General features: G+C 45.5%; 1 protein-coding gene, 10 non-coding genes and 24 pseudogenes across 11 annotated transcripts in view; all 35 read left to right on the top strand.

Annotated features, from left to right (window-relative positions):
* The window catches only part of LOC140296621 (uncharacterized), a 581,862-nt gene that overhangs the window by 273,455 nt on the left and 293,571 nt on the right, over nt 1-14,836 (top strand). The window lies entirely within an intron of this gene.
* On the top strand, nt 45-163 carry LOC140296581 (5S ribosomal RNA; annotated as a pseudogene).
* LOC140296580 (5S ribosomal RNA) lies at nt 433-551 on the top strand (annotated as a pseudogene).
* On the top strand, nt 821-939 carry LOC140288847 (5S ribosomal RNA; annotated as a pseudogene).
* Nucleotides 1,209-1,327, top strand: LOC140312362 (5S ribosomal RNA; annotated as a pseudogene).
* Nucleotides 1,600-1,718, top strand: LOC140300122 (5S ribosomal RNA; annotated as a pseudogene).
* LOC140317962 (5S ribosomal RNA) lies at nt 1,988-2,106 on the top strand. Its single transcript, XR_011917809.1, has one exon. It is a non-coding gene; the product is annotated as a 5S ribosomal RNA (ribosomal RNA).
* On the top strand, nt 2,376-2,494 carry LOC140299319 (5S ribosomal RNA; annotated as a pseudogene).
* LOC140309295 (5S ribosomal RNA) lies at nt 2,764-2,882 on the top strand (annotated as a pseudogene).
* Nucleotides 3,152-3,271, top strand: LOC140277670 (5S ribosomal RNA; annotated as a pseudogene).
* On the top strand, nt 3,541-3,659 carry LOC140294464 (5S ribosomal RNA). Its single transcript, XR_011912786.1, has one exon. It is a non-coding gene; the product is annotated as a 5S ribosomal RNA (ribosomal RNA).
* Nucleotides 3,929-4,048, top strand: LOC140293270 (5S ribosomal RNA; annotated as a pseudogene).
* Nucleotides 4,318-4,436, top strand: LOC140296579 (5S ribosomal RNA; annotated as a pseudogene).
* LOC140297413 (5S ribosomal RNA) lies at nt 4,706-4,824 on the top strand. Its single transcript, XR_011913150.1, has one exon. It is a non-coding gene; the product is annotated as a 5S ribosomal RNA (ribosomal RNA).
* On the top strand, nt 5,097-5,215 carry LOC140297845 (5S ribosomal RNA). Its single transcript, XR_011913545.1, has one exon. It is a non-coding gene; the product is annotated as a 5S ribosomal RNA (ribosomal RNA).
* On the top strand, nt 5,485-5,603 carry LOC140309288 (5S ribosomal RNA; annotated as a pseudogene).
* On the top strand, nt 5,873-5,992 carry LOC140277659 (5S ribosomal RNA; annotated as a pseudogene).
* Nucleotides 6,262-6,380, top strand: LOC140294347 (5S ribosomal RNA). The gene has a single exon (XR_011912774.1). It is a non-coding gene; the product is annotated as a 5S ribosomal RNA (ribosomal RNA).
* LOC140293269 (5S ribosomal RNA) lies at nt 6,650-6,769 on the top strand (annotated as a pseudogene).
* On the top strand, nt 7,039-7,157 carry LOC140296578 (5S ribosomal RNA; annotated as a pseudogene).
* On the top strand, nt 7,427-7,545 carry LOC140297412 (5S ribosomal RNA). Its single transcript, XR_011913149.1, has one exon. It is a non-coding gene; the product is annotated as a 5S ribosomal RNA (ribosomal RNA).
* Nucleotides 7,818-7,936, top strand: LOC140297410 (5S ribosomal RNA). The gene has a single exon (XR_011913147.1). It is a non-coding gene; the product is annotated as a 5S ribosomal RNA (ribosomal RNA).
* On the top strand, nt 8,206-8,324 carry LOC140317910 (5S ribosomal RNA). The gene has a single exon (XR_011917802.1). It is a non-coding gene; the product is annotated as a 5S ribosomal RNA (ribosomal RNA).
* Nucleotides 8,594-8,712, top strand: LOC140296577 (5S ribosomal RNA; annotated as a pseudogene).
* On the top strand, nt 8,982-9,100 carry LOC140303731 (5S ribosomal RNA; annotated as a pseudogene).
* Nucleotides 9,370-9,488, top strand: LOC140298642 (5S ribosomal RNA). Its single transcript, XR_011914270.1, has one exon. It is a non-coding gene; the product is annotated as a 5S ribosomal RNA (ribosomal RNA).
* On the top strand, nt 9,758-9,876 carry LOC140312358 (5S ribosomal RNA; annotated as a pseudogene).
* Nucleotides 10,146-10,264, top strand: LOC140309284 (5S ribosomal RNA; annotated as a pseudogene).
* On the top strand, nt 10,534-10,652 carry LOC140300798 (5S ribosomal RNA; annotated as a pseudogene).
* On the top strand, nt 10,922-11,040 carry LOC140309278 (5S ribosomal RNA; annotated as a pseudogene).
* Nucleotides 11,310-11,428, top strand: LOC140297555 (5S ribosomal RNA). The gene has a single exon (XR_011913280.1). It is a non-coding gene; the product is annotated as a 5S ribosomal RNA (ribosomal RNA).
* Nucleotides 11,698-11,816, top strand: LOC140292064 (5S ribosomal RNA; annotated as a pseudogene).
* On the top strand, nt 12,086-12,204 carry LOC140284149 (5S ribosomal RNA; annotated as a pseudogene).
* Nucleotides 12,477-12,595, top strand: LOC140299592 (5S ribosomal RNA; annotated as a pseudogene).
* Nucleotides 12,865-12,983, top strand: LOC140305095 (5S ribosomal RNA; annotated as a pseudogene).

The following is a 14,836-nucleotide window of genomic DNA, read 5'->3' as shown; positions in this document are numbered from 1 at the left end:
TGATTCCAGTACCTATAAAATGCACATTGTTCACAGATATTGTTGCTTACGGCCACACCACCCTGAATATGCACAACCTTGTCTGATCTCGGAAGACAAACAGGATTGGGCCTGGTTAGTAATTGGATGGGAGACTGCTTGGGAATACCAGGTGCTGTAAGCTTTTTCTCTTCTCTCTACCACCTGCATGTCTTTTGTTGCAACGTCTGATCACCCTGTGACACATGAGGAAGTTGGTCATCTTCAGCTGCTGCTGCTTTGTTGGCAGACACGAAGTGATCTGAGAGTCTCAGTTTCCGCTGGAGAGAATAATCACGACAGGGAAGAAGATGTGCCCACTACATATCAGCCTTTCTCGGCAATTTTCTGGTTACATAGAGGAACCGTATGATTCCAGTACCTATAAAATGCACATTGTTCACAGATATTGTTGCTTACGGCCACACCACCCTGAATATGCACAACCTTGTCTGATCTCGGAAGACAAACAGGATTGGGCCTGGTTAGTAATTGGATGGGAGACTGCTTGGGAATACCAGGTGCTGTAAGCTTTTTCTCTTCTCTCTACCACCTGCATGTCTTTTGTTGCAACGTCTGATCACCCTGTGACACATGAGGAAGTTGGTCATCTTCAGCTGCTGCTGCTTTGTTGGCAGACACGAAGTGATCTGAGAGTCTCAGTTTCAACTACAGATAATAATCACATCAGGGATGAAGATGTGCCCACTACAATTTAGCCTTTCTCAGCAATTATCTGGTTACATCGAGGAACTGTTAGATTCCAGTACCTATATAATTCACATTTGTGACAGATATTGTTGCTTACGGCCACACCACCCTGAAAATACCCGACCTCGTCTGATCTTGGAAGCCAAGCGGGGTTGGGCCTGGTTAGTAATTGGATTGGAGACCGCTTAGGAATACTAGGTGCTGTAAGCTTTTTCTCTTCTCTCTACCACCTGCATGTCTTTTGTTGCAACGTCTGATCACCCTGTGACACATGAGGAAGTTGGTCATCTTCAGCTGCTGCTGCTTTGTTGGCAGACACGAAGTGATCTGAGAGTCTCAGTTTCAACTACAGATAATAATCACATCAGGGATGAAGATGTGCCCACTACATATCAGCCTTTCTCTGCAATTATCTGGTTACATAGAGTAACCGTATGATTCCAGTACCGATATAATGCACATTTGTCACAGACATTGTTCCTTACGGCCACACCACCCTCAACGTGCCTGACCTCGTCTGATCTCGGAAGCCAAGCAGGGTTGGACCTGGTTAGTACTTGGATGGGAGACCGCTTGGGAATATCAGGTGCTGTAAGCTTTTTCTCTTCTCTCTACCACCTGCATGTCTTTTGTTGCAACGTCTGATCACTCTGTGACACATCATGAGGAAGTTGATCATCTTCAGCTGCTGCTGCTTTGTTGGCAGACACGAAGTGATCTGAGAGTCTCAGTTTCAACTGCAGGTAATAATCACATCAGGGATTAAGATTTGCCCACTACATATCATTCTTTCTCTGCAATTATCTGGTTACATCGAGGAACTGTATGATTCCAGTACCTATATAGTGCACATTTGTCACAGATATTGTTGCTTACGGCCACACCACCCTGAAAATACCCGACCTCGTCTGATCTCGGAAGCCAAGCAGGTTTGGGCATGGTTAGTACTTGGATGGGAGTCCGCTTGGGAATATCAGGTGCTGTAAGCTTTTTCTCTTCACTCTAGCACCTGCATGTCTTTTGTTGCAACGTCTGATCACCCTGTGACACATGAGGAAGTTGGTCATCTTCAGCTGCTGCTGCTTTGTTGGCAGACATGAAGTGATCTGAGAGTCTCAGTTTCCGCTGGAGAGAGTAATCACGACAGGGAAGAAGATGTGCCCACTACGCATCAGCCTTTCTCGGCAATTATCTGGTTACATAGACGAACTGTATGATTCCAGTACCTATATAATGCACATTTATCACAGACATTGTTGCTTACGGCCACACCACCCTGAATATACCCAACCTCGTCTGATCTTGGAAGCCAAGCAGGGTTGGGCCTGGTTAGTACTTGGATGGGAGACCGGTTGGGAATACCAGGTGCTGTAAGCTTTTTCTCTTCTCACTACCCCCTGCATGTTTTTTGTTGCAACGTCTGATCACCCTGTGACACATGAGTAAGTTGGTCATCTTCAGCTGCTGCTACTTTGTTGGCAGACACGAAGTGATCTGAGAGTCTCAGTTTCAACTGCAGGTAATAATCACATCAGGGATGAAGATGTGCCCACTACATATCAGCCTTTCTCGGCAATTATCTGGTTACATAGAGTAACCGTATGATTCCAGTACCTATATAATGCACATTTGTGACAGACATTGTTGCTTACAGCCACACCCCCCTGAACATGCCCGACCTCCTCTGATCTCGGAAGCCAAGCAGGGTTGGGCCTGGTTAGTACTTGAATGGGAGACTGCTTGGGAATACCAGGTGCTGTAAGCTTTTTCTCTTCTCTCAACCACCTGCATGTCTTTTGTTGCAACATCTGACCACCCTGTGACACATGAGGAAGTTGGTCATCTTCAGCTGCTGCTGCTTTGTTGGCAGACACGAAGTGATCTGAGAGTCTCAGTTTCAACTACAGATAATAATCACATCAGGGATGAAGATGTGCCCACTACAAGTTAGCCTTTCTCGGCAATTATCTGGTTACATCGAGGAAGTGTATGATTCCAGTACCTATATAATGCACAAATGTCACAGACATTGTTGCTTACGGCCACACCACCCTGAAAATACCCGACCTCGTCTGATCTCAGAAGCCAAGTAGGGTTGGGCCTGGTTAGTACTTGGATGTGAGACTGCTTGGGAATACCAGGTGCTGTAAGCTCTTTCTCTTCTCTCTACCACCTGCATGTCTTTTGTTGCAACGTCTGATCACCCTGTGACACATGAGGAAGTTGGTCATCTTCAGCTGCTGCTGCTTTGTTGGCAGACACAAAGTGATCTGAGAGTCTCAGTTTCAACTACAGATAATAATCACGACAGGGAAGAAGATGTGCCCACTACAAGTTAGCCTTTCTCGGCAATTATCTGGTTACATAGAGGAACTGTATGATTCCAGTACCTATATAATGCACATTTGTGACAGACATTGTTGCTTACGGCCACACCACCCTGAACATGCCCGACCTCATCTGATCTAAGAAGCCAAGCAGGGTTGGGCCATGGTTAGTACTTGGATGGGAGACCGCTTGGGAATACCAGGTGCTGTAAGCTTTTTCTCTTCTCTCTACCACCTGCATGTCTTTTGTTGCAACGTCTGATCACCCTGTGACACATGAGGAAGTTGGTCATCTTCAGCTGCTGTTGCTTTGTTGGCAGACACGAAGTGATCTGAGAGTCTCAGTTTCAACTACAGATAGTAATCACATCAAGGATGAAGATATGCCCACTACATATCAGCCTTTCTTGGCAATTATCTGGTTACATAGAGTAACCGTATGATTCCAGTACCTATATAATGCACATTGTTCACAGATATTGTTGCTTACGGCCACACCACCCTGAATATGCCCGACCTCGTCTGATCTCGGAAGCCAAGCAGGGTTGGGCCTGGTTAGTACTTGGATGGGAGACCGCTTGGGAATACCAGGTGCTGTAAGCTTTTTCTCTTCTCTCTATCACCTGCATGTCTTTTGTTGCAACGTCTGATCACCCTGTGACACACGAGGAAGTTGGTCATCTTCAGCTGCTGCTGCTTTGTTGGCAGACACGAAGTGATCTGAGAGTCTCAGTTTCAACTGCAGGTAATAATCACATCAGGGATGAAGATGTGCCCACTACATATCAGCCTTTCTCTGCAATTATCTGGTTACATAGAGTAACCATATGATTCCAGTACCTATATAATGCACATTGTTCACAGATATTGTTGCTTACGGCCACACCACCCTGAACATGCCCGACCTCATCTGATCTAAGAAGCCAAGCAGGGTTGGGCCATGGTTAGTACTTGGATGGGAGACCGGTTGGGAATACCAGGTGCTGTACGCTTTTTCTCTTCTCTCTACCACCTGCATGTCTTTTGTTGCAACGTCTGATCACCCTGTGACACATGAGGAAGTTGGTCATCTTCAGCTGCTGCTGCTTTGTTGGCAGACACGAAGTGATCTGAGAGTCTCAGTTTCCGCTGGAGAGAATAATCACGACAGGGAAGAAGATGTGCCCACTACATATCAGCCTTTCTCGGCAATTTTCTGGTTACATAGAGGAACCGTATGATTCCAGTACCTATAAAATGCACATTGTTCACAGATATTGTTGCTTACGGCCACACCACCCTGAATATGCACAACCTTGTCTGATCTCGGAAGACAAACAGGATTGGGCCTGGTTAGTAATTGGATGGGAGACTGCTTGGGAATACCAGGTGCTGTAAGCTTTTTCTCTTCTCTCTACCACCTGCATGTCTTTTGTTGCAACGTCTGATCACCCTGTGACACATGAGGAAGTTGGTCATCTTCAGCTGCTGCTGCTTTGTTGGCAGACACGAAGTGATCTGAGAGTCTCAGTTTCAACTACAGATAATAATCACATCAGGGATGAAGATGTGCCCACTACAATTTAGCCTTTCTCAGCAATTATCTGGTTACATCGAGGAACTGTTAGATTCCAGTACCTATATAATTCACATTTGTGACAGATATTGTTGCTTACGGCCACACCACCCTGAAAATACCCGACCTCGTCTGATCTTGGAAGCCAAGCGGGGTTGGGCCTGGTTAGTACTTGGATGGGAGTCCGCTTGGGAATATCAGGTGCTGTAAGCTTTTTCTCTTCACTCTAGCACCTGCATGTCTTTTGTTGCAACGTCTGATCACCCTGTGACACATCATGAGGAAGTTGATCATCTTCAGCTGCTGCTGCTTTGTTGGCAGACACGAAGTGATCTGAGAGTCTCAGTTTCAACTGCAGGTAATAATCACATCAGGGATGAAGATGTGCCCACTACAAGTTAGCCTTTCTCGGCAATTATCTGGTTACATCGAGGAAGTGTATGATTCCAGTACCTATATAATGCACAAATGTCACAGACATTGTTGCTTACGGCCACACCACCCTGAAAATACCCGACCTCGTCTGATCTCAGAAGCCAAGTAGGGTTGGGCCTGGTTAGTACTTGGATGGGAGTCCGCTTGGGAATACCAGGTGCTGTAAGCTTTTTCTCTTCTCTCAACCACCTGCATGTCTTTTGTTGCAACATCTGACCACCCTGTGACACATGAGGAAGTTGGTCATCTTCAGCTGCTGCTGCTTTGTTGGCAGACACGAAGTGATCTGAGAGTCTCAGTTTCAACTACAGATAATAATCACATCAGGGATGAAGATGTGCCCACTACAAGTTAGCCTTTCTCGGCAATTATCTGGTTACATCGAGGAAGTGTATGATTCCAGTACCTATATAATGCACAAATGTCACAGACATTGTTGCTTACGGCCACACCACCCTGAAAATACCCGACCTCGTCTGATCTCAGAAGCCAAGTAGGGTTGGGCCTGGTTAGTACTTGGATGTGAGACTGCTTGGGAATACCAGGTGCTGTAAGCTCTTTCTCTTCTCTCTACCACCTGCATGTCTTTTGTTGCAACGTCTGATCACCCTGTGACACATGAGGAAGTTGGTCATCTTCAGCTGCTGCTGCTTTGTTGGCAGACACAAAGTGATCTGAGAGTCTCAGTTTCAACTACAGATAATAATCACGACAGGGAAGAAGATGTGCCCACTACAAGTTAGCCTTTCTCGGCAATTATCTGGTTACATAGAGGAACTGTATGATTCCAGTACCTATATAATGCACATTTGTGACAGACATTGTTGCTTACGGCCACACCACCCTGAACATGCCCGACCTCATCTGATCTAAGAAGCCAAGCAGGGTTGGGCCATGGTTAGTACTTGGATGGGAGACCGCTTGGGAATACCAGGTGCTGTAAGCTTTTTCTCTTCTCTCTACCACCTGCATGTCTTTTGTTGCAACGTCTGATCACCCTGTGACACATGAGGAAGTTGGTCATCTTCAGCTGCTGTTGCTTTGTTGGCAGACACGAAGTGATCTGAGAGTCTCAGTTTCAACTACAGATAGTAATCACATCAAGGATGAAGATATGCCCACTACATATCAGCCTTTCTTGGCAATTATCTGGTTACATAGAGTAACCGTATGATTCCAGTACCTATATAATGCACATTGTTCACAGATATTGTTGCTTACGGCCACACCACCCTGAATATGCCCGACCTCGTCTGATCTCGGAAGCCAAGCAGGGTTGGGCCTGGTTAGTACTTGGATGGGAGACCGCTTGGGAATACCAGGTGCTGTAAGCTTTTTCTCTTCTCTCTATCACCTGCATGTCTTTTGTTGCAACGTCTGATCACCCTGTGACACACGAGGAAGTTGGTCATCTTCAGCTGCTGCTGCTTTGTTGGCAGACACGAAGTGATCTGAGAGTCTCAGTTTCAACTGCAGGTAATAATCACATCAGGGATGAAGATGTGCCCACTACATATCAGCCTTTCTCTGCAATTATCTGGTTACATAGAGTAACCATATGATTCCAGTACCTATATAATGCACATTGTTCACAGATATTGTTGCTTACGGCCACACCACCCTGAACATGCCCGACCTCATCTGATCTAAGAAGCCAAGCAGGGTTGGGCCATGGTTAGTACTTGGATGGGAGACCGGTTGGGAATACCAGGTGCTGTACGCTTTTTCTCTTCTCTCTACCACCTGCATGTCTTTTGTTGCAACGTCTGATCACCCTGTGACACATGAGGAAGTTGGTCATCTTCAGCTGCTGCTGCTTTGTTGGCAGACACGAAGTGATCTGAGAGTCTCAGTTTCCGCTGGAGAGAATAATCACGACAGGGAAGAAGATGTGCCCACTACATATCAGCCTTTCTCGGCAATTTTCTGGTTACATAGAGGAACCGTATGATTCCAGTACCTATAAAATGCACATTGTTCACAGATATTGTTGCTTACGGCCACACCACCCTGAATATGCACAACCTTGTCTGATCTCGGAAGACAAACAGGATTGGGCCTGGTTAGTAATTGGATGGGAGACTGCTTGGGAATACCAGGTGCTGTAAGCTTTTTCTCTTCTCTCTACCACCTGCATGTCTTTTGTTGCAACGTCTGATCACCCTGTGACACATGAGGAAGTTGGTCATCTTCAGCTGCTGCTGCTTTGTTGGCAGACACGAAGTGATCTGAGAGTCTCAGTTTCAACTACAGATAATAATCACATCAGGGATGAAGATGTGCCCACTACAATTTAGCCTTTCTCAGCAATTATCTGGTTACATCGAGGAACTGTTAGATTCCAGTACCTATATAATTCACATTTGTGACAGATATTGTTGCTTACGGCCACACCACCCTGAAAATACCCGACCTCGTCTGATCTTGGAAGCCAAGCGGGGTTGGGCCTGGTTAGTACTTGGATGGGAGTCCGCTTGGGAATATCAGGTGCTGTAAGCTTTTTCTCTTCACTCTAGCACCTGCATGTCTTTTGTTGCAACGTCTGATCACCCTGTGACACATCATGAGGAAGTTGATCATCTTCAGCTGCTGCTGCTTTGTTGGCAGACACGAAGTGATCTGAGAGTCTCAGTTTCAACTGCAGGTAATAATCACATCAGGGATTAAGATTTGCCCACTACATATCATTCTTTCTCTGCAATTATCTGGTTACATCGAGGAACTGTATGATTCCAGTACCTATATAGTGCACATTTGTCACAGATATTGTTGCTTACGGCCACACCACCCTGAAAATACCCGACCTCGTCTGATCTCGGAAGCCAAGCAGGTTTGGGCCTGGTTAGTACTTGGATGGGAGTCCGCTTGGGAATATCAGGTGCTGTAAGCTTTTTCTCTTCTCTCTACCCCCTGCATGTTTTTTGTTGCAACGTCTGATCACCCTGTGACACATGAGTAAGTTGGTCATCTTCAGCTGCTGCTACTTTGTTGGCAGACACGAAGTGATCTGAGAGTCTCAGTTTCCGCTGGAGAGAGTAATCACGACAGGGAAGAAGATGTGCCCACTACGCATCAGCCTTTCTCGGCAATTATCTGGTTACATAGACGAACTGTATGATTCCAGTACCTATATAATGCACATTTATCACAGACATTGTTGCTTACGGCCACACCACCCTGAATATACCCAACCTCGTCTGATCTTGGAAGCCAAGCAGGGTTGGGCCTGGTTAGTACTTGGATGGGAGACCGGTTGGGAATACCAGGTGCTGTAAGCTTTTTCTCTTCTCTCTACCACCTGCATGTCTTTTGTTGCAACGTGTGATCACCCTGTGACACATGAGGAAGTTGGTCATCTTCAGCTGCTGCTGCTTTGTTGGCAGACACGAAGTGATCTGAGAGTCTCAGTTTCCGCTGGAGAGAATAATCACGACAGGGAAGAAGATGTGCCCACTACATATAAGCCTTTCTCGGCAATTTTCTGGTTACATAGAGGAACCGTATGATTCCAGTACCTATATAATGCACATTGTTCACAGATCTTGTTGCTTACGGCCACACCACCCTGAATATGCACAACCTTGTCTGATCTCGGAAGACAAACAGGATTGGGCCTGGTTAGTAATTGGATGGGAGACTGCTTGGGAATACCAGGTGCTGTAAGCTTTTTCTCTTCTCTCTACCACCTGCATGTCTTTTGTTGCAACGTCTGATCACCCTGTGACACATGAGGAAGTTGGTCATCTTCAGCTGCTGCTGCTTTGTTGGCAGACACGAAGTGATCTGAGAGTCTCAGTTTCAACTACAGATAATAATCACATCAGGGATGAAGATGTGCCCACTACAATTTAGCCTTTCTCAGCAATTATCTGGTTACATCGAGGAACTGTATGAATCCAGTACCTATATAGTGCACATTTGTCACAGATATTGTTGCTTACGGCCACACCACCCTGAAAATACCTGACCTCGTCTGATCTCGGAAGCCAAGCGGGGTTGGGCCTGGTTAGTACTTGGATTGGAGACCGCTTAGGAATACTAGGTGCTGTAAGCTTTTTCTCTTCTCTCTACCACCTGCATGTCTTTTGTTGCAACATCTGATCACCCTGTGACACATGAGGAAGTTGGTCATCTTCAGCTGCTGCTGCTTTGTTGGCAGACACGAAGTGATCTGAGAGTCTCAGTTTCAACTACAGATAATAATCACATCAGGGATGAAGATGTGCCCACTACAATTTAGCCTTTCTCAGCAATTATCTGGTTACATCGAGGAAGTGTATGATTCCAGTACCTATATAGTGCACATTTGTCACAGACATCGTTGCTTACGGCCACACCACCCTGAAAATACCCGACCTCATCTGATCTTGGAAGCCAAGCAGGGTTGGGCCTGGTTAGTACTTGGATGTGAGACTGCTTGGGAATACCAGGTGCTGTAAGCTTTTTCTCTTCTCTCTACCCCCTGCATGTTTTTTGTTGCAACGTCTGATCACCCTGTGACACATGAGTAAGTTGGTCATCTTCAGCTGCTGCTACTTTGTTGGCAGACACGAAGTGATCTGAGAGTCTCAGTTTCAACTGCAGGTAATAATCACATCAGGGATGAAGATGTGCCCACTACATATCAGCCTTTCTCGGCAATTATCTGGTTACATAGAGTAACCGTATGATTCCAGTACCTATATAATGCACATTTGTGACAGACATTGTTGCTTACAGCCACACCCCCCTGAACATGCCCGACCTCCTCTGATCTCGGAAGCCAAGCAGGGTTGGGCCTGGTTAGTACTTGAATGGGAGACTGCTTGGGAATACCAAGTGCTGTAAGCTTTTTCTCTTCTCTCAACCACCTGCATGTCATTTGTTGCAACATCTGACCACCCTGTGACACATGAGGAAGTTGGTCATCTTCAGCTGCTGCTGCTTTGTTGGCAGACACGAAGTGATCTGAGAGTCTCAGTTTCAACTACAGATAATAATCACATCAGGGATGAAGATGTGCCCACTACAAGTTAGCCTTTCTCGGCAATTATCTGGTTACATCGAGGAAGTGTATGATTCCAGTACCTATATAATGCACAAATGTCACAGACATTGTTGCTTACGGCCACACCACCCTGAAAATACCCGACCTCGTCTGATCTCAGAAGCCAAGTAGGGTTGGGCCTGGTTAGTACTTGGATGTGAGACTGCTTGGGAATACCAGGTGCTGTAAGCTCTTTCTCTTCTCTCTACCACCTGCATGTCTTTTGTTGCAACGTCTGATCACCCTGTGACACATGAGGAAGTTGGTCATCTTCAGCTGCTGCTGCTTTGTTGGCAGACACAAAGTGATCTGAGAGTCTCAGTTTCAACTACAGATAATATTCACATCAGGGATGAAGATGTGCCCACTACAATTTAGCCTTTCTCAGCAATTATCTGGTTACATCGAGGAAGTGTATGATTCCAGTACCTATATAGTGCACATTTGTCACAGAGATTATTTTTTACGGCCACACCACCCTGAATATGCCCGACCTCGTCTGATCTCGGAAGCCAAGCAGGGTTGGGCCTGGTTAGTACTTGGATGGTAGACTGTTTGGGAATACCAGGTGCTGTAAGCTTTTTCTCTTCTCTCGACCACCTGCATGTCTTTTGTTGCAACGTCTGATCACCCTGTGACACATGAGGAAGTTGGTCATCTTCAGCTGCTGTTGCTTTGTAGGCAGACACGAAGTGATCTGAGAGTCTCAGTTTCAACTGCAGGTAATAATCACATCAGGGATGAAGATGTGCCCACTACATATCAGCCTTTCTCGGCAATTATCTGGTTACATCGAGGAAGTGTATGATTCCAGTACCTATATAATGCACAAATGTCACAGACATTGTTGCTTACGGCCACACCACCCTGAAAATACCCGACCTCGTCTGATCTCAGAAGCCAAGTAGGGTTGGGCCTGGTTAGTACTTGGATGTGAGACTGCTTGGGAATACCAGGTGCTGTAAGCTCTTTCTCTTCTCTCTACCACCTGCATGTCTTTTGTTGCAACGTCTGATCACCCTGTGACACATGAGGAAGTTGGTCATCTTCAGCTGCTGTTGCTTTGTAGGCAGACACGAAGTGATCTGAGATTCTCAGTTTCAACTGCAGAGAATAATCACGACAGGGAAGAAGATGTGCCCACTACAAGTTAGCCTTTCTCGGCAATTATCTGGTTACATCGAGGAAGTGTATGATTCCAGTACCTATATAATGCACAAATGTCACAGCCATTGTTGCTTACGGCCACACCACCCTGAAAATACCCGACCTCGTCTGATCTCGGAAGCCAAGCAGGGTTGGGCCTGGTTAGTACTTGGATGTGAGACTGCTTGGGAATACCAGGTGCTGTAAGCTCTTTCTCTTCTCTCGACCACCTGCATGTCTTTTGTTGCAACGTCTGATCACCCTGTGACACATGAGGAAGTTGGTCATCTTCAGCTGCTGCTGCTTTGTTGGCAGACACGAAGTGATCTGAGAGTCTCAGTTTATACTGCAGGTAATAATCAAATCAGGGATGAAGATGTGCCCACTATAAGTTTGCCTTTCTCGGCAATTATCCGGTTACATATAGGAACTGTATGATTCCAGTACCTATATAATGCACATTTGTCACAGACATTGTTGCTTACGGCCACTCCACCCTGAACATGCCCGACCTCGTCTGATCTCAGAAGCCAAGTAGGGTTGGGCCTGGTTAGTACTTGGATGTGAGACTACTTGGGAATACTAGGTGCTGTAAGCTTTTTCTCTTCTCTCTACCACCTGCATGTCTTTTGTTGCAACGTCTGATCACCCTGTGACACATGAGGAAGTTGGTCATCTTCAGCTGCTGCTGCTTTGTTGGCAGACACGAAGTGATCTGAGAGTCTCAGTTTCAACTACAGATAATAATCACATCAGGGATGAAGATGTGCCCACTACAAGTTAGCCTTTCTCGGCAATTATCTGGTTACATAGAGTAACCATATGATTCCAGTACCGATATAATGCACCTTTGTCACAGACATTGTTGCTTACGGCCACACCACCCTGAACATACCCGACCTCATCTGATCTACGAAGCCAAGCAGGGTTGGGCCTGGTTAGTACTTGGATTGGAGACCGCTTAGGAATACCAGGTGCTGTAAGCTTTTTCTCTTCTCTCTACCACCTGCATGTCTTTTGTTGCAACGTCTGATCACTCTGTGACACATCATGAGGAAGTTGATCATCTTCAGCTGCTGCTGCTTTGTTGGCAGACACGAAGTGATCTGAGCTTCTCAGTTTCAACTGCAGATAATAATCACGTCAGGGAAGAAGATGTGCCCACTACAAGTTAGCCTTTCTCGGCAATTATCTGGTTACATAGAGGAACTGTATTATTCCAGTACCGATATAATGCACATTGTTCACTGATATTGTTGCTTACGGCCACACCACCCTGAACATGCCCGACCTCGTCTGATCTCGGAACCCAAGCAGGTTTGGGCCTGGTTAGTACTTGGATGGGAGACCGCTTGGGAATATCAGGTGCTGTAAGCTTTTTCTCTTCACTCTAGCACCTGCATGTCTTTTGTTGCAACGTCTGATCACCCTGTGACACATGAGGAAGTTGGTCATCTTCAGCTGCTGCTGCTTTGTTGGCAGACACAAAGTGATCTGAGAGTCTCAGTTTCAACTACACATAATAATCACATCAGGGATGAAGATGTGCCCACTACAATTTAGCCTTTCTCAGCAATTATCTGGTTACATCGAGGAAGTGTATGATTCCAGTACCTATATAGTGCACATTTGTCACAGATATTGTTGCTTACGGCCACACCACCCTGAACATGCCCGACCTCGTCTGATCTTGGAAGCCAAGCAGGGTTGGGCCTGGTTAGTACTTGGATGGGAGACTGCTTGGGAATACCAGGTGCTCTAAGCTTTTTCTCTTCTCACTACCCCCTGCATGTTTTTTGTTGCAACGTCTGATCACCCTGTGACAGATGAGGAAGTTGGTCATCTTCAGCTGCTGCTGCTTTGTTGGCAGACACGAAGTGATCTGAGAGTCTCAGTTTCAGCTGGAGAGAATGATCACATCAGGGAAAAGATGTGCCCACTACAAGTCAGCCTTTCTCGGCAATTATCTGGTTGCATTGATGAACCGTATGATTCCAGTATCTATATAATGCACATTTGTCACAGATATTGTTACTTAAGGCCACACCACCCTGAATATGCCCAACCTCGTCTGATCTCAGAAGCCAAGCAGGGTTGAGCCTGGTTAGTACTTGGATGGCAGACGGCTTGGGAATACCAGGTGCTGTAAGCTTTTTCTCTTATCTGCACCACCTGTCTTTTGTTGCAATTTCTGATCACCCTGTGAAGTTAAGCAGGGTCGGGCCTGGTTAGTACTCGGTTGTTCTACTGTACTTCTCTACAAAAACCAAAGAGGAAGCTGCTGTCCCATCAAAATTCAACGTCTTCAAGATCAAAAAAGAAGTCCAGTTGCTCTTATGAATACTCTCCATCATTTCAGTTTATTTCTGACATTCAGCTTTTCATAGCACATGATGACTGTGTTGAAAATATGTGCAACAATGTAAACCACCAAGCTATTCTGAATAATAATTGTATTTATTTTCACTGAGGCTTGTGTAAACCACAGACTGTATTTAGTGTAAACTGTGTTTTCATTCCTGAGCTGATCTCATTCACCTGATGACACTCCTTAACTGTCACTGTTGAAAAATTCCTCCAATTATTTATAGTTTAGATAGAAATTGTTAGAAACGATTGTTTTTAATGTCCCTCATCAGGATGTAGAGGCATTACTGTGGTGAAGGAGTTTGTCCAAGTTTGGGGTTGAGTTAACGTCTGAAATCATGGGGGATGGATGGTAACATCACCGTCCTTTCAGTTGTTTTATTTAACTTAAATCATTCCTGTTGCACACATGCTTAGCTAACTGGCTAACGACACGTTTACTGTTAGCGAGTCAAGAGAGACCGCACACAGGCCGAGGTCAGTCTGAATGAACAGAGCAGGAGCTTAAACCTCCTCTACATCCCTGTGAGCAGGATGAAGGCATCCTCTTGTGTTAGTTTTCAGATTTCAGCTGTGAACCTGCAGGACGACATGAGAAAAGAGAGATTTAAACATCTGTAATATCACACTGTGTCAGTTTGTTCACAGGACTCACAACCTGTAACACTGATGCTGCTTTCAGGGAACGTCTTCCTGTTCTTGTTTCTTTTTTTGTGAACTTTAACTTTATCAATAAGTGGCAGACCAAACAGTGCAGTCACCTCTCCATCTGTGGTCTCCAAACCCGACTGAAACTGAGGAGTCTGCTGGAAACTCCACTTTACTCTGACCCGCTCCACCCAAACTCGTACCTGTGACGATCCAAAAACAATACGTGGAACAGAACAATGAGAGTTAAACAGTTCTCAGCCCCACCACAAAACCTTTTCATTCATTTGGATGACATGATCCTTTCTTCATCATATTCTCATTAATGATCAGAGCTGAGTCAGATTTCTTTGAAAAGTCCATCGCTGACAGCAGCAGAAAGTGACTAAATATACTGAACATGATTACAATGTTTTCAGTATTTTTAGCTTGTGCTACTTTCTATTTGTGCTCCACCACATTCAGAGACTCTGTTGTACCTTTTAGTCCACTACATTCATCTGATAACTTCAGCACATTCAGACTAATACTAAAAAACATCAGAAAGAACAGAATCAGATCATAGAATATGATGTAAGATCACACACATCACCTTTAATCATT

Source organism: Leuresthes tenuis, unplaced genomic scaffold (genome assembly GCF_036924035.1).
Source record: "Leuresthes tenuis unplaced genomic scaffold, fLeuTen1.0.hap1 SCAF_1, whole genome shotgun sequence".
Lineage (NCBI taxonomy): Eukaryota > Metazoa > Chordata > Actinopteri > Atheriniformes > Atherinopsidae > Leuresthes > Leuresthes tenuis.
This window is presented reverse-complemented; position numbering and strand designations above follow the sequence as displayed.